Below are 27,602 nucleotides of genomic sequence, written 5' to 3' on the forward strand. Positions count from 1 at the left end.
CTCATCCTGAGGTAAGGGTGGTTGGAAGAAGGGTACACATATGGAGAAACACTACCCCTGAATTGGCCCTGGAACAGCATTGAGGTAGGCATGGGAGATGCAGGGTGGGTACAGGGCAAGAGGCACTGGCTCTGGAGCTGTAGGCAGGCAAGTGGCCTGATGCAGACACCATGTCACTGGCCATGGGCCTGCATGTTCCTGGAACATCAGGCAAGGTGGTAGTAGACCAGAGGTACTGAGACCCCAGCTGTGGCCCCTGGCCTGGGGCAGGTATAGTGTAGACTGGGGGCTGGTGGAGCATCCTTGGAACTGATCTGGCCCTAGAGCAGTGGACTGGGCACCAGCCAAGTCTGCCTGGCCCTGGAGTACATTTCATGGAGGCTGGAATCTTCGGGTCGGGTGGGTTGGAGTGTTTATTGGTGTTAGTGAGTTGGCCTGGTCCTGAAGTCGAGAGCAGAGGAGACACCACCCAATTTGGCCTGATCCTGGAATAGCGGCTCTGACAGTGGACTGGGCATGCTAGTGTTCTGGGGTCACCAGCACCATCAGCCTCTTTTTGTAGCAAAGGATGAGGTGCAGGTGCACAAGGGAAGCAGCAGGTGGTCCACAGCTCCAGCGCCTAAACCTGAGGCAGCCGGCAGGAAGGAAGCGCTGACTGGCTAGATGTGGAGGGGTGCCAGGCTTGAGGCACTAAAGGTACATGAGGCAACATTAAATGCTGAAGGGAAATGGCTGGCTCAGCATGGCTGGTCCAAGAGTGGATGGGAGGCAGGCTAGAGCCTGGGGTTGCCCTCCAAGCTGCCTTGGTTCTACAGCAACAAGCAATAAGCAGGGGTGTTTTTCTGTGTGTGAACAGATACTGAAATAGCCGTTGTTATATTGGAGCAGGTGGCTGGGGTCAGCCAGAGTGTTTACCTGGGGGAGATGGCATGGCACTAGAGGGACCTCAAGGGGGTTGCTAGGCACACTGGCAAGAGTGATAGAGGCACTGTGGTTGCAGGACAAGCAGGGCTTACCCTGGAATTGCAGGAAGAGCATGGTACCTGTGGCATGCAGTGCTTCTATGCTGTCTGAGCCAAAATTCTCTGGTACTAGAGCAGTGAGCATGGTGGTGATGCTGGCAGCCAGGAGCACTGGGTGCAAAGAGGGCAGTAGCAGAGCTTTCCTCGTTCAAAAGTAGATGGTGGGTCAAGGGTTGTTGGAGGGAGTATGTTGAAGGCTGAATCAACCATGCACCCAAGTTGAGGAGAAAGTCAGGTGGGACAGGCATGTGTGAGTTTGAAGGATTGTGACCAAACATTTCAAATCCTACAGGGTTTCTCAAGCACACACAAGAATATGCCGTCTTGTCCCATCTGACCTGGCAGAGCCAAGGCTGGTTGGCAGAGTGGGAGTGTCGTGGGGTATGCTACTGTGAACAAGCTGGTTTGTCATTGGATGGGGAGGCAGAGCAGGTGGAGCAGCTGGAGTAGCCTAAGGGGTTGTGTGACAGTCGGGATAGACGTTTAGGTTTTGCCATGCCATAAAGCCTGTGCTTGCAGCAGCAGCAGCCAAGCAGAAATGCTAAATGTGTTGTGGGCCCAGGGAGAGTGAGCCCAGCCCTGAGGAGCAAGATGGAGGGCAGGGGTGGCAGAGTCCCTGGCAGAGGCAGCCTAGAACTGACTGCTTCCTATAGTACTATAACCCACCCATTTTCCACCCATTGCAAACATGGCTACTTCCTATGACTATATAACTCACTCTTTCCATAAAAACCCAATTAACCCTCTTGTCAAGAATACTCTCTGAAGGAAGGGAGAGCTGACCCAGACTGCTTGGTCTGTTTACCTGCCTCTTCTGTTTACTTTGCTGTTTAGCAAACAGGCTGGGGCCACAGGGTCATGGGCAGAAGGGGCCTGTCCATGGGCTGCACTTCTTGAAGAGAGGCTCAAGGTGCAGACATCCATCTTTCCCCAGTTTCTCTGCCCACATTCCACTACAGCTAGACCTCATCTTTCCCGGAACTCTGAAAGTACACAAATTAGAGATACAGGGCATCCTACAATTAACATCTTTACTGTTCCATCAAAGCAGTGAACAGAGGATGAGGAATACAGACACACAGGGACCATGCTCAGGGGCTACCTGACCTCAGAGTCTGTCTACAGGAAACCAGAGAGCAACCAGCTACTGGGGAAACCAAGAGTTGATGTGCCAGAGTGATGCAAGTATGTGACTAAGAGAGGCAGGCCCTCGTTAACAGGGGCCATTATGGGGGCTTGTGAGGGGTGTGGTCACACAATAATGCAATAACGCCACCTCTCAGCTTGCAGGTGATGATAGGTGGGTAGGAGGGAACACCTAGGTGGTGGGGTAGGGAATGGCTTCCAAGCTTGTGACCCTGAACTAGCTGCCTTTCATTTCTGGGCAAGATGGTAGACATTACTGCACATTGCAAATAAGTTTCTTTCTTTCTTTCCTTGGGGTGACTCACTCTTGGGAACCCTCCCTGAGATGCTGCACAATGGACACAATTTTCATCATTTCCTTGAGTCTTTCCTCCCTTGGAGCCCCCTAATGCCACTAGGGCAGACCACCTTCCTACTGCTTCTTAAATTAACCCTGTTTGAAAACTAGAGTTGTCCACATGAACATATTTTTGTGAGTCATAAAATAAGGTGTTGTGGTGTTTCACATTGAATTTCCTACCACATTAGTCAAATTTGGCCTGGAGCAGCAGAAAGGTTACCAGGGCAGGCAGGTTAGAAATGAGTGATGTGGGACTGAGCACTCCTGACCCTGGAGGAGCATCCAGGCAGCCCCTGGTTGTGGGAGATGACACTGGAGGGTCAGGTGTGGTGGCAGGGTGGGCATGTTTGGTTCAGGGGATTCAAGGCATGCAGGCTGAGTCTAGGGTCACTGTCAGAGGAAGACCAGCCCTGAGTGGCTGGCAAGCACACTGTCAGCTGAGGGAGCAGCACCACTGGCTGAGCTCGACAGGTTCTCGAGCAGCAGACGGTGGATGTTGTGGCTTTGCTCCTGGGCCAGAGGCTCCTTGGTGCTGGCTAACTGAGCCCTTGATTGGAAATTTGGGCAACAGAGGGCACCGTAGTAGAGACACCATGTCCTCACAGCCACCATCACTTGCTCAGGGCCAAGGCAGCTTTGCTGGTGTTACCTGTGCCACTTCTCAGCCCACCCTGTCACCACACAGGTGGCTTTAAAGCCAGGGTGGCTTCTCCACAGGAACCCAGTTCACAGCAGGTACATCCTGCCAATCTTCCTGGTTGTCCAGAGCCAGGCCACTTAGGCTTTTCCGAGCCCCAGCCCCCATCACCAGTGAGCCTGTCGCATGCCCACCTGGTCTTCAGCTCTAGGGCCAGGTATTACTGCCCACCAATTTCTTTACCCAGACAGCCTCTTGCCCAGCCCCAGCACCAGACCCAGGTAGAATCACAGAGTGTTCTCTCAGGGCTACTATTTGGTAGCAACAAAAACCTTTTCAACAAATGATCCCCATGCTCACATTGTATCTTTTCTCATGGAGTCCACATCCAGAAAAGGATAATACTGGGTTCTGTCAGGCAACAGGCATACTTATCAGTTGGAGTTGAGAATTAGCAAAGCCATTCAGTCCACACTGAGAACAACACAATTTTGATTCTGCTTGCTTTATTGGATTTTGTATAGAGACTGACCATACTTGACTAAAACCGTACCTGCCTATAAACCTTTTAAAATTTACACTGTATAAATGTATGTTATTTCAGCAATTTGAAGCTATTGAAATATACATTTTTGCATGTAAACATTTTTGTTTCACATGCTTCCAACTCACAAAGATTTGTAAATACTTCAAAGTCCTTTTAAGGTACATCATAAAATGTTTATTTCTTAAAAGCTTAATTTACTTACTAGTAGAAAGTCAGATTTCAGATGAAAGAGAGACATAATGGAAGATCTTCCATGTGATGGTTCACTCCCCAAGTGGCAACATCAGCCAGAGCTGAGCAGACCCAAGGCCAGAAGCCATGAACCACCTCCAGGTCTTGCACATGTGTACATGGTGCCAAGGCTTTGGGCCATCCTCAACTGTTTCCCCAGGCCACAAGCAATGAAGTGGAAGAGCTGGGACATGGACTGGTACCCATATACAATCACAGCATGTGTGCAAGTAAAGGACTCTTGCTTCTAAGTATCACACCTCACCCAAAAATGATTCTTGTAAGTCCTAAATCCACAATTCATCTTAAAAGTTGATTACAGTAAAAGTTGTCAAGGGTTACAGGACAGTGAGTAAGAACATTATTTCCACACCAAAATTAATTTTTTTCTCTATGTGAGTTCAGGGGAAAAACAAATGGATAAACCCCAACCATCCAAGGTCCATGATGTGGGGCATGCTCTGAGGGTCATGCTGAAGCAGTTTTGATAGTTCAACAGGTCTGAACGACTGCCAATCTTGCTGTTCCAAGCACGAAGAAATCTCTTCAGAATTCACATGGTGACATACTCTCTTTATGGTTGGGGTTCTGAGATCAGCAGTTCAGTAGGAGGGCTCTCCAAAGAAACTTCATCTGATGTGATCCCAGACCAAATTCTTGTGTGTGTTTGCCAGTACAGGGTCCAGCACAGTCCATTGCCCCAATCACTTTATGCACATGCTTGTGGTTCCAATTGTTGGGTCAGTTTTGTTTTCAGCCCTGTCTTCCATGCAAGCCAATGGTTGTTGCAGTCCAGCCCGATCCTCTCCACTCATTCTCAGCTCTCCTGCAAACCAGTGGGAGCTGCAGCCTAGTTGGGGCAAATTCCCATAACCTCCACCAGACCTGGTTCCCATGCATGCCACTATGTATCACAGACTTGTTCATTATGTCCCACATTCCACTTAGTGCTCCTGCATGTCAATGGTCATTGAAGCCTAGTTCAAACCAACCAGCCCCACTATCCAGTCCACACATACTGCCAGGTGACTCTCTGTCCAATAATTTCTGTCCCAGTCCTGCTTTTCATGCTCTCCAGTGGGAGTGGTAACCCAAGAGGGATGTGCCCACTCTTTCTCTACTAGGCCACTCCAACTCTGGGATTATGCATGCTACAGGTGGTTGTGGAGATTAACTTGACAGATTTATTCTCCAGTGCAAGCCTCTGCCAGCTGCTGCTGCAGAAAAGCCCAACCAACCCTATCCCACTCTAATTTATGTTTGCAACAGTTGGAGTAGTCAGCCCCGCCTGGCTTTTTCCTGATCTAGCTCACAAGTGTTGGAGCCCTGCCTGGTCTGGTCTGGTCTGCCCCCATCCCAAATCATGCTCTACAGTGGTTGTGGCTGTTCAGCAGGGGACACAAAATTCCCTGCTGCTGGCTTTGCTGCCTCCCTCACTCTCTGGTTCTCTTGTGTGCTAGTTGGGCCCTGTGGCCACAACTGTAAAGCTCACCTCACCTTGGCATTCCATAATGTGCCCTGGTATGCGTTGTGAATGAACCTGCCCTGACCCACACTCTGTTCTGGTGCTCAGATTTGCCACCAAGTGATGTGAACTGCTTCAGCCTGGTCTCCCCCTGACCTATGCCAATTGTATGCTGGTTGGTACCTTTCTCTTCCCTGGTCTGGGTTGCTGCCTATCTAGATTCTTCCGCTCACCTCCTCTGTGTCCCAACCAAAGAGTTTCCCAAACTCATCCATTAGAACTTCCTCCCTATGCCAGATCTTGTGCATACTGGTGGGTCCATGGATTAGCCCTACTTAGCTCACCTCTTTTTTTGGCAAGAACAGTGGCCTTTCCTTGCTGGTCTACAACCCAGTCTTGTTCTTACTGTTGGATGTTTCAGCCAAGCCAAGGCTCATCCATATCCAGACATTACTCACATATGACCCAGTTGGGGCAGAGACCTAGCCTTGTCCATCCTATATCTACCCAGGTTCTCCAAAGCACCAGACGGTGCTGGCATCTAGCATGGTTAAGTGCACTCAGCCCCAAATCACACTTATGTCCAGGGAGATTGCCTGGATTCACTTTAACTTGGTCATCACTTGGCAGCAGTGACCATGGCCTGTGTCCCCAGCATTGGGTCCAGCCTGGCTGAGGACCCCCTGCAGTGGCCAGCTGCAGGAGACTACACTTTTCCAAGCCCAATGATGGAACACTGGATGAGATTTTAATTCTATACCAATTTATCCTGGACAAAATATTGACATTTTTAGAGATCATATCAACAGTTGTATTTAATCAGGCAGAAACATTGTTCATAGGGTACAAGAGGCTAGGTATGCTTAAGTTTACATTTACAAAATATTTATCTCAGTTAAATCAAAATATCAGGTGTTGAAATCTCTACTTGAATATTCATTGCTTGTGATGAACCGGCTCAGCCAGGAGCAATCAGTCCGACAGGAATAGGACCCCGGGAACGGTGGGCAAGGATTCAGCAAGTGACAAACCGACATGACAATTCAAGGCAGTTGTATCTGAGTGCATGTTCCAAAAGCAAGGCATCAGTTTATATACAATAGACTTTGCAAATGAACAATTTTTTTTTGCTTATTTATGAGGTTACATTTTTACAAACAATTATTCCAAGAAGGTAAATGGGGCTGTTGAGAAAAGATTGTTCTCTAATAGCCGAGTGACAGACTGCAGTTGCTATTTCTTGTGGACGCAGTTTGATACCAACTGCAGTTTTAATCATTAAGCAGATAGCTCTCATTGTGTTTTTTGCATTAAATTGGTTTTATTTATTTATTTACTTATTAAAGATTTATTTATTTATTGGAAAGACAGATATACAGAGAGGAAAGATAGAGAGGAAGATCTTCCGTCCGATGATTCACACCACAAGTGAGCCCAACGACCGACGCTATGATGATCTGAAGCCAGGATCCATAAAGCTCTTCCAGGTATCCACATGTGTGCAGGGTCCCAAGGCTTTGGGCTGTCCTCGACTGCTTTCCCAAGCCACAATCAGGGAGCTGGATGGGAAGTGGTGCTGCCGGGATTAGAACCGGTGCCCATATGGGATCCTGGCACATTCAAGGCGAGGACTTTAGCCACTAGGCCACGCCGCTGGGCCCCTTCCATTGGTTTTAATATTAATTGCCTATATTTCTAGTTTTTCTTCCTCTATGGCTTTTTAAGCTATAGATTTCTACTATAATCTTTTTAGGAATTCTCAAAAATAGCCCCAGGTAGGTTTACTAAAGCTAGTGACTTGATAGTTTTTACCTCATACTGCTTGCTATTCTTGTCCAGTCTCCTGTCAGAAGGCTTCATTGAACTATGAAGGAACATTGAGCCTTTGACCCACATAAATTGTATTATTCCAGCCATCAAGATAAAAGCAAAGAGATTACAGACAGGAATGCCAAGACCACTAGAGATGCAGCCGAATCCAGGAGGCATCATTCCTTGAAGCTTCCACTTTGGCCCGATGATTTCTCATGCAGGCTGCACTGGAGGTGGCATGACAATTTTCAGACAATGTGTGGTAGCTTAGTAGTTCATGTCCTAGATGCTCCACTTCACTTCCTGCTGCCTGCTTGTGGCCTGGGAATGCAGTAGAGTATGGCTCAAAGCTTGGGACCATGCACACATGTGGGATATTCATGCCGAACAATCCTGGTTCCTGGCTTTGGATTGTCTCAGGCTCAGCCTTTGCTTCCACTTGGGGAGTTGAACCAGCAGATGGAAGATCTTCCTCTCTGTCTCTCATTATCTCTGAAATCTGACTTTCTAATAACAGGTAAAAAAAGCTTTATTAAAAATAAACGTTTTTGTGATGCACTTTGATGTATTTATAAATCACTGTGATGTTGGAATCATGTGAAGCCAAACTGTGTACATGCATTAAATATGCATTTAAATAACTTTAAATGGCTAAACTAATATATAACATTTATTCAATGTAAATTTTGAAAACTTTACTGACAAGTACACTTTTAGTCAAGTATGATGAGTCTCTATATAATGTCCAATAAAAAAACCAGAAACAAAATTGTGTTGTTCTCAGTGCAGACTGAATGGCTGGGCTAATTCTCAACTCTAATTGATAAGTATGCCTGTGGCTCTGATTGAACCCAGTATTAGCTAAAAGCACTTCTCTGGAATCAGTCAGCACCCAGCTGGGTCACAGGACCAGCTGCTGCCCTGCCCACATCTTAAGTAAAGGCTATAAAAAAACACCCTACAGGGCCCGGCACGGTGGCGCAAGTGGTTAAGTCCTCCCCTTGCATGCCCGGGATCCCATATGGGCACCGGTTCTATCCCGGCAGCCCCGCTTCCCTTCCAGCTCCCTGCTTGTGTCCCGGGAGGGCAGTCGAGGACGGCCCAAAGCTTTGGGACCCTGCACCCGCGTGGGAGACCCGGAAGAGGCTCCTGGCTTCGGATCAGCTGCTGCGCTCACTTGGGGAGTGAGTCATCACATGGAGGATCTTCCTCTCTGTCTCTCCTCTCTCTGTATATCCGCCTTTCAAACAAAACATAATAAAAATAAATCTTTAAAAAAAAAAAAAAACCCTACATTCATAAGGTTTCTCCCCTTGTGTGTAACCTCTGATGTCTGAAAAGGCTTGACCTATGAGAAAAAGCTTTTCCACACTGACTACATTCATACGGTTTTTCCCCAGTATGGATTCTCTGATGAGATCTCATGCAGGACTTATCAGAAAACATTTTTCCACACTCACTGCATGCATAAGGTTTTTCCCCAGTGTGGATTCTCTGATGTGATCTAATTCTTGATTTATCAGAAAATGTTTTTCCACACTTACTACATTCATAAGGCTTTTCCCCAGTGTGGATTTTCTGATGCCTAATGAGGTGTGACTTCTGAATAAAACATTTTCCACACTCACTACATTCATAAGGTTTTTCCCCTGTGTGGATTCTCTGATGTCTAATGAGTTGTGACTTCCGAATAAAAGCTTTTCCACACTCACTACATTCATAAGGTTTTTCCCCTGTGTGGATTCTCTGATGTGCACGGAGACTGGACTTATGAGAAAAGCATTTCCCACACTCACTACATTTATAAGGTGTTTCCCCTGTGTGGATTCTCTGATGTGCAATGAGTTGTGACTTACGAATAAAAGCTTTTCCACACTCACTGCATTCATAAGGCTTTTCCCCAGTGTGGATTTTCTGATGCCTAATGAGGTGTGACTTATGAATAAAAGCTTTTCCACACTCACTACATTCATAAGGTTTTTCCCCGTGTGGATTCTCTGATGTGCAATGAGTTGTGACTTCTGAATAAAAGCTTTTCCACATTCACTACATTCATAAGGTTTTTCCCCTGTGTGGATTCTCTGATGTGCACGGAGACTGGACTTATGAGAAAAGCATTTCCCACACTCACTACATTTATAAGGTTTTTCCCCAGTGTGGATTCTCTGATGTCTAGTGAGTTGTGACTTACGAATAAAAGCTTTTCCACACTCACTACATTCATGAGAATTTTTCCTTGTGTGGATTCTCTGATGCCCAATGAGAGATACTTGCTTGTGAATGGCTTTTCCACGCTCATTGCATTCATACGGATTCTCTGCACTTTGAAGGATCTGATTTCTAATGAGTTCCGACTTCTGGTTCATGTTTTCTTTACATTCCTTGGACACATACAGATTTTCTCCTGTGTCAGTTCTCAGTGTGGTGGTAAGGCAAGATTTATAGTAGCCAGCATGAATTGCTTCTCGCACAATGACAGGTTGCTGATTACATGGGTCTTTGTTATCATCTTGATCACACATAAGGACTATCCTCTTCCCACTGAAGGTTTTCTCTTTCCCATTGTGTTCAAAGGACTGCTGACAAATGTGGATCTTGTCAAGATGACTGAGATTTTCCTTACTTTCAAGGTTGTTCTCAGGGACCTTAGAAGCATGCTTCTTTTCAAAAGGCATTTCATCATGCTTCCTGTGGGTTAAGAGGATTTAAAATAAACTATGATGTCATTTCCTCTCTCCTTTCAAAAGGCATCAGATCTCTGAGCCCCTGCTGGGAGTTGCTTTCTTCCTCCCCTCTTCCATGTTCAACTGGTCAATTAACAAGTAAAAGTTTGGTCTGCAACTGGTTTCCATTTTCTGTTTCTATACTATGTTAAAGGAAAGATTCACTGAGCTTTCCTGGTAACATTTGGTTTGGTGCACAAAATGGTATTTGAAAAAGAATTTTAGCTCTTATACAAGACCTATGAGGGTAGACTTAGGAAAGAGAAGACTCCACAAGGTTTATACTGAACCTGTGTAAATGACCTTAGGTACAACATGCCTCTTCACAAACATGAACACACCCACCTACACACATACTCCCCAGCCACTTCCTGGCTCCAGCTAAACCTCCAGATGGATTGTTCTTGGATAGGCCACAGCACACAGCAATGTGAAGTGGAATTGGGGAAAGACTAGACTGAGCCAGGCTGCAACACATGCTGGTGGAAAATGAATCGAGGTAAGACATGGCAGTCAGGGCGATGTTGGTGCTGGACTCATGATCTCTGGGTACAGGAGATCCAGTGGGGCCCTGGTAGCTTTTTCTGGGCCCTTGGGCATAGCTGTGTGATGAGCCCAGTTTATGAGCACCAGAGCTGTATGTGTTGCCTGGCCTGGGTGCTTGGCTGGCCAGTACATTGGGTCCTGGGTCTGTGAGTCCTGGGGGTAGAGGGTGTGACGGGCCGGAATCTATGCTTAGGGTTGTCCCCCACACACTGGCCATATGCTAATCAAGAATGTTAAGTCCCTAGTTGTAGTGGAAATCTATTTTTTCCCTCTTTCACTAATCTTTAGGTCCCTCTTTCTGTGATACACTTCCTCCCTAAACTGAATGAAGACTAAGTTGTAGCATCAGGATTGTAATAGGAATATGTTACTGATTGACATGTACCATCTATTGAGAACTTCAAGACCACAGGATTGGGGCAGCTGATATCAGGCCTCAAGGTGAAACAATTAGTAGAACTATCCTTAGGAAAGCCCCCTTGACCAGGTGTGAAAAATAAGTGCCAGAGATTGTGAAGGCTTCTGTATAAAGAGGACAGCTTTCTTGCCTTGTCCATTATGATCCTGAAACTGTAGTCGTCCACTTATTTTTTTATGCCTACTCCACCCATCCTTCTTAAGTTCTGAACTTGGCTAAGCTGGACTCCTGCAATTGGCAGAGAGCTGGATGTTAAGTGTGGCTGCCAGGGTACAAACCAGTGCCCTATATGATTCCAGTGCATGCAATGTGAGAGCCAGCCACTAGGCTACCATGCCATGCGCTCAGGTTTGATCTTTTGATATGACTTATATAGATGACCCCCTCTACACTTCATACATGAGTTCAGAAAAAGCCAGTTTCTTCAGATTTGTCACTCATGTGGCTTCCTACCTCTGAGAGCTGAACAGCCAGAGAATGGCAGGTGTTTGAAGCTGTGTAGTAGCAGCTATTCCCTTGCTGGTTGAGAGACAACCAATGGGAAGTGTCTTACCCACAGGTTCCTGTACAGACAAGGAATGCTCAGGGGACACTTAAAAATGTGAAACCCTTCTAAAAACTTTGCTGTCTCCATTCAAGAGGCACACCATCTCCTGGCTCTCTCCCAAGAAATGCTATTTGATTCCCTCTGCTTTCTACATTCACCTGGGCACTTGGCAAATAAAATTGCTGTCTGCAAATGAAAAAAAAAAAGGAGAAAGAATGAAATCCTATTTCTCAAGTCTCATTTTTGTACAATTTCCCTTTCATATTGTGCTGCAATTATGGCCAGAGATAATGTTAAGCATCTTTGTGGCAATGCAGCTCGCATCTCAGTTATTCTATAATTTTTCTGATTGCAACTTACCTGAACATTATTTCTTGACCGTTCTGATGAGCTCCAAGCAGCTCATTCTTTCCATGGGGATCTGAAATGAGGGAAAGAGTAACCATATCTATGAATCACATCTAAATGTTTCTTTTCAAAACCTCAAGTAAAGCCAATGAAATTTGTTGCTATTCTAGATACAGCATAGTTTAATATTAGTAAAATGTGGACATTTTGTGAGCATTACTAAACAGGCATTACATCTCATCTATTAATGCCTTAACATAACACCCATTTTTTTAAGTAAAAATTTCAATTATGTGACATTGTGTGTTTAACTTAAAGTGGGATATGAGAGAAAATACGGTATAAAATTTGTAAATAAGGATTGGGTATCTTACATCTTATCCCAGCAGTAGTTTGTCTTTTCCTGGCTACTCTTGTTTCAAATACAACCCTGTAAAAATGTATCTTGAGAGGTGGTAGTTGTGATTCAAGTGTTTGGAATCATGAAAAGACGCATGTATATGTCTATATTTATGATGACAGGCTGGCAAATTGCTACAATAAACCTATACATGGAGACTATAGAATGCCTGTGTCTCACTCGCTGTCCTCCTGGAAGAAACTCAAAGTAAAAATCAAATATAATTCCAGTCAACATTTACTGAAAGAAGTATCAGCTTCCCTGCTGACCTACCTGGAAGTCTCTGCTTCACAGATTTCTCCACTGTCCATGGTGCTGATTCTTGCTCCAACTTGAAGATCACATCAGGCTTTGTCATGGAGTACCCTGTTAATGGAGAATGATGCAGATTTTCCAAAATCACCACTAGTCCTACCAACTACTATAGTTTTTAAACTCCTCTTTCATTAGTAAACGGTACAGAAGTGTTCTGCTTAGGCATGACAGAACTTCACTCACCCACAGACAGCAGATTGTTATAGGTCTCAAGCATCACCTCCCTGTACAGGGTCCGCTGAGTATTGTCCATTGTCTGCCATTCTTCCTGGGTAAAGTCCACAGCCACATCTTCAAAGGACACCAACACCTGTAACAGTACATGTCTCCTCAGTTCTGGATCATTCAATAGAAACACTGACAGTGCGTTCTCTGTATATTTGATTTGCAACTTCCATGTCTGCAGTTCAATTTACAATTCATACAGCATAATAGAATAACAGTTAAATGAAAATATCTTGTGCTGTATTACTTTGGCAATTCCAATAGTACAACAGAATATTCCTTATTCTCTTAAATGTTGTTTTCTCTAAAGATTTTCATTCTAATGAACTGTGGAAGGCATTGCTAGAATAGCTCTCCAAGTGGAAAATATGACTCAGTGTTTCCTTTATTGCCACTCTACTTTTCAACTAAATTAACATAAGTGACCATATTGGCACTGAGCTGAAATATTAACTCAGGACCTATAATACTAAGCTGAGTTTTATTCTTCTGTGTGTGTTCAATTTGCATCTTCTAGGAATGCAGCTTAATTTACAATCTATATGGCAATATAAGCTAAAAACAAAAGAAAACATTTTGTCCTGTATCATGTTTGCAATTCTGAAGCTACAATTTCATTATTATTCTGTATCAGATTGTTTTCTATAATAAACATAAAATGAGTTCATTGTGCAATCTTTAGATACACATGAGATAAATATCATGCTAGATTAGATAATTAAGATAAATGCTTACTATTGCACAAGATAATGAGAAAATTTTTGACTAGCTTACTAATGATTTCCTCATACATACAGAGATACTTAAAAATATTATGAAGCAATAATAAAATTCAATTTTCTTTTTTCAAAGTGAAATAATGAAATACTGAAAATATGTTAAAACTGTGCTTGCCTAAATGAGTAATTATTTCCTTCAGCTTATACTGGAATTAAATATATATAATATATCATCATATGTACCAATAATACATATCATATATGTACATACTCAAAAGTAAAAAAAAATATGTAATACACATACATGTAATTCTAGTGTATAAATATAAAACAATATAGATTTATTTCTTTTTTTCGCTTTTGAGTATGCACATATTAAAACATTCTACTTTGTTTTTGCTTTTCTTTTTATGGAATAACATAATTAAACTGAAGTTTTAATTTCTACATAGTAAACTACAGCTTAGGAGGGAAACAAATGATAGTCTCATACAGAACTATCTTCTTCTGACAATTAGTTGGTATCAGGCAGTCACAGCCTGTCAGCTGAACAGAAGATATACACATAAGACAAATGCCATGCTGTAACAAACCTAATTTTTTTTCATTATTACTATTATTATTTTTTTATGTTCTGGAAGCCCTTTAGCATTTACCAGTTTTTTGAGTTTGCCTTTGGTTTCAGTAATTTATTTACTAATTTTAACATAAAAACAGCTCATGTAGCAGATATACATACATTTAACAGTATGATACATCTTTTGAATCTTGCCTTTTCCCCTGTTACTCTCTTAAGCATTTGAAATAACATGTTTTAAATTCACATTGTACTCAAGATCTTAATTTTTCAGTAAGTGATTCAAAGAATAGTAAAATGACCAATTTGATAGTTAAGCACTATAAATATAATGAAATGAAAACTTATGTTTCAATCATAGAATTTACAAACACATATCATTTAAAGTACAATAGGATATCATCATTTGCTGTGTGACAAAGATATAAATCAAAATCAACAAATCATTTTTACATCAATACTGATATATACGATTGTTTCTTCCCCACCTTTTTTGGTGTTGCTTGTGATTCTTTTTTTTTTTTTTAATAATCTTAGTTTATTAGGGTACAAAGGGTCACGGGCTACAGGGTGAAAGTGGGTAATATCATTGTTTCCACACTAATTTAATCATTTTGCCCCGTATCTAGGGTTAGGCTGGGGGCCTGTCTGGCATGGTCAGATTACACTACTGCCAATGAGTTTCATAGAAGGGGCAGATCATGTAAGCTGGGTCATGATACCGACAGGCATGCAAAAGAACTGGGTCTGGGGGCAGATCATGTGGGCAATATGTATGTTCAACCTATGGAACTAATTTCTACTGGTTGGCTCAAAAGCTGAAAGTTGTAAAGAGCTGAGCTACACAGGACCATGGAACCTTCTGACACTCATGAATACTGGGATTGGGCACTGGTCCAGGCTTGCAGCACAGAGCAGTCTGCTGCTCAAAACAACATGCAAAGGAACCATGGTGAGGGCAGGCCTAGTATGGGTTATTAGGTGTCACTGTGACTGGGATGCAGTTCCCAACTGGAGTACATGAGAGCTGCATGTGGGATGGACATGGTTGGGCTCCACCACAGCATAGACTGGTTTGCATAAGAGATGGGACTGGAGACAAAACTTATCTAGCAACTGCAACCACCAGTGTGTGTTAGGCTGATTGTGGTTACACACTGAGCTCAACCCTGGACTGGCAAACAAACAAAAATGGCCATGATTTCTTCAGGGATCCCCATCACTGAACCAATGGACTCAGAACTCCAAGAATGTGGACAAATATAGAATCTGTGCATTAACTTTGGAGTGCATGTGTCAGAACTGGGCCTCCTCATTTGCTGAATAAACATGCTCAGATGCACATAGGGGATATGGCAGTCTGTTGGAGCCTGCAGATGAAGGAGGGCAGAACAGATTGGACAACTACCCCAGGCAAGTGTCGACATCAAATATCTGGATGAATGAAAACTCTAGTTGGAATGTCAACCAATCGACCCTGAAAAGATTTCTTCTGGAAACCACTTGAACAGAACCCTCAGAGCATGCTCCACAGCGGGGACCCTGGAAAATAAGATGGCCACTCCATATCCCAAGGTTCTATTGTAGTTATTCTGAGAGTGGCTTCTCTCCTTCTCTCCACCATCTCCCAGACACAGGAAGAAGAACATTTGGAAACAATCGTCTCATCCACTTCCCCCTGACTCTCGATCCTTCCTAGTTTAATCAGTGTCCACATGTGCATGCATACTCCCATCTCAACTGTGTAAACATCATCAAAATAAAATTTTAAAAAGAACCATAAGAAATGAATGACTGTGATTCAAGACACACTCTATAGTATATATTTATGGCAACCAAAGCACACTCTTATTTTTAACAATTCTTCCTATTGCTAATGAGAAAAAAACGACCATCATCAGAGAACTATAGAAATCAGAAGGCCAACACTTGAACAATAACAACTAAAAATTCAAATAGCATCCTAAGCACTGAACTCCAAGTATCAGAAAAAATAAGCAGCCAAGTCTAGGAGTAGAAAAGGGAAATTCAAAATAAAGATTAATGAAGAAATGAATAAAAACTATATTCAGCAATACTGAAGATAAAGGAAGCATTCGTTGTTCTTAAAAGCAGAACAAAATCAATAAAACATTTGCTAGATTAAGCAAAAAGTAAGCTAAAGTACATAACATCAAAAAGAAGAGAGACATATTACAATTGATATCACAGTACAGTGCATCAGGGCTGTCTGCACAAAATGGGTTCTGCCACTGCTTGTGATATATTTTTCCCATGTAGATCCCACCTTAAGCCCTGGCTGCTGCATTCTTTTTCTCTCTCTTTTTATCTACTTTTATTCCAAAGCCTGATATTAAAACAGAAAAAAAAAAAAACACGGAGAGACAGATAGGATGATCATACATCTGCTGATTCACACCCCAAGTGGCATCAATTGCCCAAGCTGAGCCAAATTAAAGCCAGGAAACTGGAGCTTCTTCTGGGTCTCCCACACAGGTGCAGGGTCCCATGTGTATGAGCCATCCTCCACTGATTTTCCATGCCACAATCAGGGAGCTGGATAAGAAGTGGTGCCATCAAGATTAAAACGAGCACCCATATGGAATCCCAACAAGTGCAAGGCATGCACTTTACCCACTAGGACACTGTGGAGGCCCAGCTGCTTTATTTCTGATCCAGTTCCCTGCTAGTGCATGTGGGAATGCAGAGGATGTTCCAAGTGCTTGATTCCCTGTACTGATATGGGAGAACTGCGAAAAGCTTCAACCTGGTCCTGCTTTAACCATTGTGGTCACTTGAATACCTCTCTAACTTTCCTTCTTTCTCTATAGTTTTGCCTGAGTAGGAATTCTTAGTAAGGGATATTGCTGAGCACCACATGCTAGTCCATGCAAAAGTTAGGGCTGACCATCTGTCTGAAAAGGCTAGATCCCACTGCCTGACTGAATGTTGGAACAGGGATGGTTCAAATTAGGCAGGGCGATGACATTAGCACGTAAGAGAACCAGGTCCAGGGGTAGATTCTGTGGGAGATATGTGGACCTAAACCTGTGGAAATGCAAGTCCCACTGCTTAGCTCAAGAGCTGGGAAGGTGATGGGTTGAGCTAAGTGTGACCATAGAACCTGTCATCACTTGCGGGTACAGACACTGAGAATAATCCGGACAAGTCCAGGCTGCAGCACCAGCATATGCATCCTAAATTAGGGTGTGCAGCAGGCTGGCCAAAACATTCAAGCTCATACAAGGCCAAAATGGAGGGGCAGGCGATGCCGGGCAAGGACCTAGCACCCACTGACATGAGTGAGATCTGGATCTGGGAGTAGGCAGAGTGGGAGAACTTGAGAAACTCTCCTGCTGGGTCATAGCTCCTGCTGGTGAGCACATGACCCAGGTCTGGGGGTCTGGCAAGGTGGGCAACTTAGCTCCACCTGTTGGCAAATGTGTGGGTTGGTTGTGCAAGGGGGCAGACCATGCAGGGCCCAAATTTTTTACCTCACCTGCCAGTGAAGAAACCGGGCCAGGGCATAGGTCATTCCAGGCTAAGCTGTCACACCTACCAGGTTTCATGGGCCAGGGATAGGTACATGCTGAGCAGGTCTAGGTTACAGTACCCACCAGCAAGAGTTGGGACTGGGGACAAGCTGGGTCCGGCCTGGCTCCAGCATTCAAAGGAAAAGGCCAAGACAGGTGGGGGACTATGCCAAGCTGGATCAGAGAAAACACTGGAAAAAGCAAGATCTATGGCTGGGAATAGGCCTGGCTGGGAAGCAAAGGCTATAGACTGACTAGGTTGTGGTTCCTATTCATAAGTGTGAGGGCCAAAGTAGGGGCTGTTATCTGGTCTAGGCATGGCTGCAGTCTCTTTTGGCACAAGTGTGGACTAGGTCTGATGTGTGCCAGACTGAGCTAGACTCCAGCATACAATGGTGCTCATGAGAACAAGGCTTAACGTAGGATGGACTAGACTACATCTCTCCCTGCTGAGATATGTATGAGCTGTGTCTGGATGTGGACCATCCTGGGCTGGGCTGCAATACCCAAAAGAAAAAAAAAAAAAAAAAAACCAGAATGGGTTGAGGGCCAATCAGGAAAGGCCACTGTTCCTGCTAAGACAGGAGATGGACAAAGTAGGGCTGGACCATGGACCCACGGATCTGGCATTGGGGTAAATTCTCATGGAAGAGCTTGTGGAATTCCTCTGTTGTGACACAGTCTCTGCAGGTGAGCACAAGAACCACAAAAGAGAGAGCAACCTAGACCAAGCCAGGTTACGGTACCCAAGGGCATACCTTCCCGCAGGCCTGGGGCAAACCAGGCTGGGTCAGTTCATATCACCCACTGGCAAATCTGAGAGCCAGAATGGTATGTGGATCATGCAGAATTGGGCTGCAACACCACACAATTCACATTAGGGATGGACTGGCGGTTGGTTGGACTGGCTAGGCTGTAGCTCCCACCTATGAGAGCTTGAACTGGGGCCAAGCTGGGCTGGCCCAGGCTGTAGCACTCAATGGCAAAGGCCAAAATGAGCTATGCTATGCCAGACTAGACCACAGCACCCAACCATCACAAGTGAGACCCATGGGAAAGCAGGGGAACCCAGTAGGGGGGCTGCAGGGAGCTCTCCCACTGATCCACTAATCCCAATGGTGAATGTGAAAGCTGTTTTCTGGGCAGACCAGTCCAGGAAGGGCTATAACATCTGTTGGCCTGCATGTTTAATGGAACAGGGAAAGTCCAAGGTGGTCAGACTGTACCTACTGGTACGTGCATAAACCTGAGTGGGTGAGGGTTGGGTTGGATGGACTTTGCCACAGCATCTCCTAGCAGATGATGGTTCCGGCAGAGTGCGTGGGGCAAATCCTTTCAAGCTAAACTGCAGAAACTGCTGGAGAGTGCAAGATCCAGGAATGGGAGTGAGCCCATGAAGGAAACAGTGAGCACCTCTCTAATAGACTGCTACACACATTGGTATGTATAGAAGAGAGGGCTGGAGACAGATCTGATCCAGCCATATCAACCATCAACATGTGCTTAAGCAGATTCGGGTGACGGAATGTGCTGGACCCTCTATTGGCATGCACACACAAAAATCAGGTGTGGGATTACATCAGATCAAGTTTCTTTGGGGATCCCTCCGACTGAATCACTGGATTCAGAACTCCAACCATAGAGAGAACTGCAGGTTCCATGGACTAATCATGGAGGGTATTTGTTAGAACCAGGCCTCCTCAGGGGCTTCGATGCAGCAGTGAACAGCATATTCAGGTGTGCACACAGAGGATATGGCAACACATTGGAGCATGAAGAAGACACTTGGTACCATAACAGAGCATGAAGAACAGAACAAACCGATCAACTACCCCAGACAAGTGCTAGAGGTGAATACGTGGGCAAACAGAGACTCTAAGATGGACTATTTCAACCAGTGGATTCTAGACAGATTTCACTGTGCTTGGAATGGTGAAATTATCAGTAATTCAGAACTGCTGAACTATCAAAACCTCGTGAGTAGGACCCTCAGAGCATGCCCCACATCAGGGATCATGAGATGGTTGGGAGGCTGGGTGTGGCTTCTCCCTGTATGTCCTCCCTTTCCCCAGATACAAGAAGGAAAAAAAAAAAAGAGAGTGTGGAAATGGTGATCTCACCTAACTTCCTTTAGCCTTGACCAAGCACCCTAAGCAACTATGTAAAAAATCCCCCAAAATAAAAACAATTTAAAAAAGAAATTAAAAAGTCCCCAATCGACACAGTGTAAAGTATAGCAGTTTTTTTTTAATTCCATTAAAAAAAAGAACAATTTACTTACTTAAAAGTGAGAATTACAAAGCAACAGTCAAAGCCAGACAGACAGAAAGATCTTCCTGCCACTTGTTTACTCCCCATGTGGCCACAAGAGGCATCAAGGTCCAGGCCAAAACCAGAAGCCTCAACTCCATTCCGATCCTCCACAGGGGAGCAGGTGTCCAAGGAACTGACACATTTCCTGCTATTTCCAAAGCACATTAGCAGGGAAGTAGATCAGAAGGTGAACATCAGGGACTCAACTGGTCCTTATATAGAATGTTGGCATTGCATGCAGCAGTGTAACATGTTATCTCAAAGCATGCCACAATAATTATTTAAATAGATCTGGTAATCAAAAGTCAGGTTCCTTTTCCCACTGAACCTTCTCCTCATCCCATACCTGATATACAACGATGTTATTTGGAATTTTGTATAATGTAAATACCACTGCTGGGAAACTAACCTTGAACCTAGATGGAAAAATACTTACACTGCTTTTACAATGTCAGTATTCACTTGACAGGATGAATGACAGAAAAATGGATGTTTTGTGCAATTTTTTTTCTGAATGCCTTTAATACTTGCGGCTGTGTCAGACCGACTCCAGGTCTCCCTCTTGCATCTCACATGTGGGTGGGACATATGCAAGTACTTATGCCACCACCAGATGCTTCTCAGATGCATTAGTAGGAGGCTGGATTGAAAGGGTGGAGTAGCCAGGACTAGAATTAGGTGCACTGTAATTATTTGCATTCATCCCACCATATTGACACACCCTTACATGGTTTTACTCATTTTAATACCGCTGTCAATTTATTGTCAATATATCTTAGGGATATATGTCCAGCAGCTGAAGTTCTCACCTTGAACATGCCAGGATTCCATATGGGCATCAGTTTTGATACCAGCAGCTCCAAGTTCCACCCAGCTCCTTGCTTGTGGCCTGGGAAAGCAGTCAAGGACGGCTCAAAGCCCTGGGACCCTGCACCCAAGTGGGAGACCCAGAAAAGTATTTGGGCTCCTTGTTTCATTTTGGTGCAGCACGGGCCGTTGCACTCACTTAGGGAGTGAATCACTGGGCAGAGCATCTTACTCTCTGTCTCTTCTTCTCTCTGTATATCTCACTTCACAGAAAAATAAATAAATGCCTTGATTTAACCTGTAATTTTTTTGTTTGGTTGTTTGTTATTTTTTGAACCTGTCATTGATACTGTCTCAACCCAGATGTTTCGAAGAATGGAACTTGCATTATTTTTAACATATTGTTTACCCAATACTATGTCATTCAATTAATGCCATAATGTTGTATATTGATACTGAGGTCTTGTTGGGGCTTTTAACTGACCGGATCTTTACTCTGTTAGCCCTACCTTCAGACCAGAGAAGGTCTCCCCAAGAGGCCACTGAACTTATCTGGACAATAAGACGCTGAACTTTATACTAGGCATGTGTTTGCAAGGAATGAATCTCAACTGAACTTGAACTATGGTTATGCAACAAGGTGGAGGAATCCACCATGGGGGGATGGGTGTGGGAGGGGAGGGGGGAATCCCCAGCGCCTATAAAACTGCACCACAATGTAAACAACAATAAAATTAAAAAAACAATAAATAAATGTTTTTAAAAAATAAATACATCTTTAAAAAAAAATATATATATATATATAAAACAGAAAACCTGGAGAGGAAGGAAGTTTCAATCATCTTTGGCAGTTCCAATGATTAGTTATCAAAATTTTACCTAAACTGTACCCAAACTGATGACACATGTCTTGCTAGAGTTATAAGCCAATTCAGACCATCCGAAAAACAACCAAGTTCAGCAAAATCATGCTTCAACACTAGAAACAGCTAAATACTAAAATGAAAATAGACACGAGACTGCTGAATAGTAATCTATAGCCATTTTGAGGTGTATAGAACCCGGTTGAATATAAACCAAAATTGAAACGTCTATGAAGAAGTCACAGGATGCACTTGAGAACCTGCATTTTCCTATTAACATATTGTTTAATCAATACCATGTCAATTAATGCCATAATGTTGTAAATTGTTGTTGATGTTATGTTGGGGCTTTTAATTGACTGGGACAATACTTTGCCAGCTTTACCTTCAGACCAGAGATGGTCTCACCAAGAAATCGTTGAACTCACCAGGAAAATAAGATGCTGGACTTTACGCTTGGTAAATACTTCCAATGAGAGAACCTCAACTGGATTTGAACTGTGGTAATGCAACAAGGTGGAGAAATCCACCATGGGGAGAGGGTTCAGGGAGGGTTGGGAGGAATCCCAGTGCCTATAACACTGTGTCACATAATGCAATACAAGTAAAAAAAAACCTGCAAAATTCACCAAATATAAAAATATTAAAAAAAAAATTAAGAGTCCCCAATCGACAGAGTATAAAGCAAAAAAAAAAAAAAAAAAAATCAAAACAAAACAACAACAACAACAAAAAACAAAATAAAAACAGTTTACTTACTTAGAAGTGAGAATTACAAAGCAACAGTCAAAGCCAGACAGACAGAAAGATCTTCCTGCCACTTGTTTACTCCCCATGTGGCCACAAGAGGAAGCAAGGTCCAGGCCAAAACCAGGAGCCTCAACTCCATTCTGATCCTCCACAGGGGAGCAGGTGTCCAAGGAACTGACACATTTCCTGCTATTTCCAAAGCACATTAGCAGGGAAGTAGATCAGAAGGTGAACATCAGGGACTCAACTGGTCCTTATATAGAATGCTGGCATTGCATGCAGCAGTGTAACATGTTATCTCAAAGCATGCCACAATAATTATTTAAATAGATCTGGTAATCAAAAGTCAGGTTCCTTTTCCCACTGAATCTCCTCCTCATCCCATACCTGATATACAACGATGTTATTTGGAATTTTATACAATGTAAATACCACTGCTGGGAAACTAACCTTGAACCTAGATGGAAAAATACTTGCACTGCTTTTACAATGTCAGTATTCACTTGACAGGATGAATGACAGAAAAATGGATGTTTTGTGCAATTTTTTTTTCTGAATGCGGCTGTGTCAGACCGACTCCAGGTCTCCATCTTGCATCTCACATGTGGGTGGGACATATGCAAGTACTTATGCCACCACCAGATGCTTCTCAGATGCATTAGTAGGAGGCTGGATTGAAAGGATGGAGTAGCCAGGACTAGAATTAGGTGCACTGTAATTATTTGCATTCATCCCACCATACTGACACCCCATTATACTGTTTTATTCACTTTCTTTGTAAAGATTTATTTATTTTTTATTGCAAAGTGAGATATACAGAGAGATGAAGAGACAGAGAGAAACATCATCTGTCCAATGATTCACTCCTCAAGTGACTGAAATGGCCCGTGCTGTGCCAATCTGAAGAGAGGAGCCCAGATACTCTTCTGGTTCTCCCACTTGGGTGCAGGGTCCCAGGGCTTTGGCCCATCCTTGACTGCTTTCCCAGGACACAAGCAAGGAGCTGGATGGGAAGCATGCCTTCCGGTATTTGAACCAGCATCCCTATGGGATCTTGTTGCATTCAATTAGAGGGGTTTAGATGCTAGGCCACGACCTTGGGCCCATTTTATTCATTATAATACCAATATCAAATTACTGTCAATATATCTCAGATAGGGCCTTGAGTGAATCATTGGTGGGAAGATCTTCATCTCTGTCTCTCTTCCTCTCTGTATATCTGACTTTGCAATAAAATAAATAAATCTTTAAATATACATATATATATTCATATGTATATGAAACAAAACCTGGAGTTTCAATCAGATTTAAAAGTTCCAATGTTTTGTTATCAAAATTTTGCCTTCTTTCTCTCACATTTTTTTCTTCATTTTAGTTTAAAAACTATCATCATGCTCCTCAAATACCATGTAAAGCAAGCTGAGAAGTAAACAAACAACTTACTGAAGGTGTGTTGGTGTTCTCCAGCCTGGGAAGCATGTAGCAGGCTGCAGGGCTACACCTGCAAGAGAAGGTGGAGACAGGGAGTTAGGCATTGGTCTTGATTGTTCCTAGCCTCTTCAGTGGTTCCCACTGTGCTAAGCAATGTCAACTTGGAGGCAGACACAGTGGCTGAAAAATAAAAGCCATCACCTTCTCTGGGCAAGAATAGTGCCTTACAAGTGCCAAGAAGGCATCCTTGAAATAGTATCAATAATTTCAATAATTGGCAGTGATTAAAGTCAAGTAATCATTAAGTTAATGCAAACAATTACTATTTATGAAAAAATAATGTTACTGGGACTGGCACTGTAGCCTAGTGACTAAATTCCTCACCTTGCACATACAGGGATCCCATATGGATGCTGGTCATATCTTGGCTGCTATATTTCCCATCAAGCATCCTACTTGTGGCCTGGGAAAGCAGTCAAGGACAGAACAATACCTTGTGAGACTGCACCCGTATGGGAAACTCACAAGAAGCTCCTGGCTCCTGGCTTCCATTTGGCTCAACTCCAGCCACTGTGGTGACCTGGGGAGTGAGGCAGCAGGTGGAAGATCTTTCTGTCTCTGCTACTGTAAATCTGACTATCCAATGAAAATGTTTAACAAATTTAAAAAATCATAATGTTACTGCAAGGCACTAACTTATTTTTTCAACAACTACTGTTCACATTACAAAATACCACAGAAAAAACATATTGTCACTAAATATATGCTTCAGAAAAATAACTGGATGGTATTAAGTACTTCAACATTTCTACGTTCAAAGTAATTCTGTCTACCCCTATATATGAAAGTTGAATATAATATTTATTCTATAAAGTTTTCTAATAAGTGTTCTAAATAAAAGTTCTTAAGTCTTCAATGACATTTCCCAGTTCCTAAAGCCTCAACAACACTTGACTTTGCCATTTCATTTGCCTTAGACCATAGGACATCCATAAATATGACAGCAACATAGTTTGAGAAATCTTTTTATTTTACCTCATTAAAGAGTTACATTATGGCACAATGAGAGAAAATCATCAAACTTCAATTAGTGAATGTCATCATACAGTAAGCTGGGCTGCTTGCTTGGGCTAGATCAGATCTGATACCCACATGCCTTATTTATGCCTACTGGCTATGTAACACTTCCAATGCAGTATCCTGCTATTGTCCCTGGAACACAGTGGGTGGGTTCCAAGAACCCCCTGGGAAACCTAGATGGATTCCTGTTGCTGGACTAAGCATGGCAGGGCCCTGACATCTTGGGAGTGAATGAACCCACTGATGGAAGATCCTTCTTCCCTCGGCAATTTGCCTTTCAAATATATGCAGTATTTATAAAAATGATTATAAAGAAACATACTATATCTAGAACAACATATTTTAAGTTAGTTGTGGATATATCTTGGTGAGTAATAAAGAATTACATTTCAAATTCAATTCAGAGAACTTCACAAAGACACTTCTACAACCAACATTTTTATACATATTTGGGCATTCTACTTTTTTTTCCTCCTCTATTTTAGTTCTTAATTTCATGTTTTTGCAATTAATTTTAAAATTTCATTTTATGACACAGTTTCATAGGCTCTGGGATTCCCCCAAACCCTCTAAAAAGCACCCCCCATATTGAACTCATCTATATTGTTACAGTAGTACAGTTCATATCCAGTCATGTTTCTTTCATTGCAGGCATGGACCATGCAGACAGTCCAGCATCTTATTGTCCAGATTAATTCAACAGTGTCATTGGGAAACCATCTCTGGCCTGAAAGTAGAGCTGCCAAAACATCATCCCCTCCAATGAAAAGCTACAACCCTTCCAAACTCATTCTATGAAGCCAACATCACCTTAATCCCAAAACTAAATACAGAATTAACAGAGAAGGAAAACTACAGACTGATCTCCTTGATGAACATTGCTGCGAGGTCCTCAACAAAATCCTAGCTGATGGAATTCAAAACAACATCAGACAGATCATTCATACGGATCAAGTAGGATTCATCCCGGAATGCAGGGATGGTTCAACATATGGAAATCCATAAATGTAATAAACCACATCCAAAATCTTAAGAACAAAAACCATATAATAGTATCAATAGATGCAGAAAAAGCTTTCAAAAAAATCCAACACCACTTCATGCTAAAAACTTTAAACAAGGTAGGCATAGAAGGAAATACCCACAACACATTCAGAGCAATATAGGAAATACCCAGCATTATACTGGAATGGGGGGAAATTGGAACCGTTTCCATTGAGATCTGGAAGAAGACAAGGGTGTCCACTATCACAACTGCTATTCAACATAGTACTACAAGAACTCACACAGGCTATTAGATAAGAAAAAGAAACCAAAGGAATTCAAATAGGAAATGAAGAAGTCAAGCTTTCACTATTTGCAGATGATATGATCCTATACATAGAAAAACCAAGAGACTCAATACAGAGACTGCTAGAACTTATGAGTTTGGTAGAGTGACAGGGTATTTTAATTTTATGATACAATTTCATGGGCTCTTGATTTTCTTTATCCCTTGGCACTGCAATATTCTATGCAGTATGACCAGCAGTGATCTAATGCACTACACCACAATGCTAGCCTCAAAGGTTATTCTTTTTGATTCATTACTACTAAAAATTTTCTCATGTAGCTTTTGTGTCTGATCATAGATTGTTTTTTTTTTTTTAAACTAATTCATTTTATAACCCATTCTGCAAAGACAAGCACATTAATGTTCCCTTTCCCAAAAAATTCTGGACCTGAAATAATCACTGTAATTCATGTCACTGATGTGTGACCATCCCTTATGGTTACACTTATATTCAAATGCAAAATACCCCATAAAGGAAAACCACATTTAATGTGGATTGGAGTTTGACATACTAAAATACACTTGAAATTTTAAAATGATTTATTGCATCCTTTTACAATATCAAAAATCACTTAAAAACTCAAAAGAAAATTTATAAATTAAACTTATCATTCTTCAATTATGACCATCACCAGCAACAATTTTCAACTATTTGTACCTTCTAACAACTGTTGGAGTTGTTCATAGTGGTAAACTTTCTGCTTGGGATCAACACAACCCAGAGTGCCTGGTTTGAATGCAAGCACCATGCCTGATTCCATTACAGCTGCCTGCACAAGTCCACCCCGGGGCATCACTGAAATGTGAAGTTCAAGTAGACCTTTCAGTTAGGTTGAATACTTAGTTTTAACACATAGCTTCCAACTACTAACAATTTCTTATTTACTTGAAATGCAAAAAGAGCTTACATCTGGTGGTTCATGCTACCCACATTTACAAGAGCCAAGTTGAGTCAAGCCAGATTTAGAAAGGAGGAATTACTATTTTTCTTACAGATTTATTATTATTATTATTTTGCCAGAAAGTCAGATATACAGATGGGTCAAGCCAAAGCTAGAAATGAGGAATTCTATCCACACTCCCATTCGGATAGTTAGAAACCCAGTTTGGTGGGATATTTTTGCTGTCTATCCAGGAAGTTGCTAATTAGAAGTAGCCAAATCCTGAGCTAGCAATCTTGAAAGATAATATGGGTGCCCATATCACTTGATAAGTGTGCTGCATTGCCATACATGCCACATTAGTTCCCAGCTTTAACTTAATCTAATATGGTACAAGAATTTGGGTAGGGAACCAGCTTCTCAGAGTACTCTCTCTCCATGCTCTCTGTCCTGGCCTCTAAAACAAAACAAAACAACAAAAAAAAAACAACAAGATTAAAATCCAGCTCCCTGCTAATGGCTAGGAGAGAAGTAAGGATGGGCCAAGTCCTTGAGCACCTGTGCTTATGTTGGAGGGCTAGGATAAACTCCAA

The 27,602-nt window shown here is 42.7% G+C and overlaps 1 pseudogene; it reads right to left on the bottom strand.

Annotated features, from left to right (window-relative positions):
- Nucleotides 1-519: 519 nt before the first annotated feature.
- On the bottom strand, nt 520-12,487 carry LOC121166974 (annotated as a pseudogene).
- Nucleotides 12,488-27,602: the final 15,115 nt, after the last annotated feature.

The sequence above is a fragment of the Ochotona curzoniae genome, unplaced genomic scaffold (genome assembly GCF_017591425.1).
Source record: "Ochotona curzoniae isolate NIBS_2020 unplaced genomic scaffold, NIBS_Ocur_1.0 contig_1178, whole genome shotgun sequence".
Lineage (NCBI taxonomy): Eukaryota > Metazoa > Chordata > Mammalia > Lagomorpha > Ochotonidae > Ochotona > Ochotona curzoniae.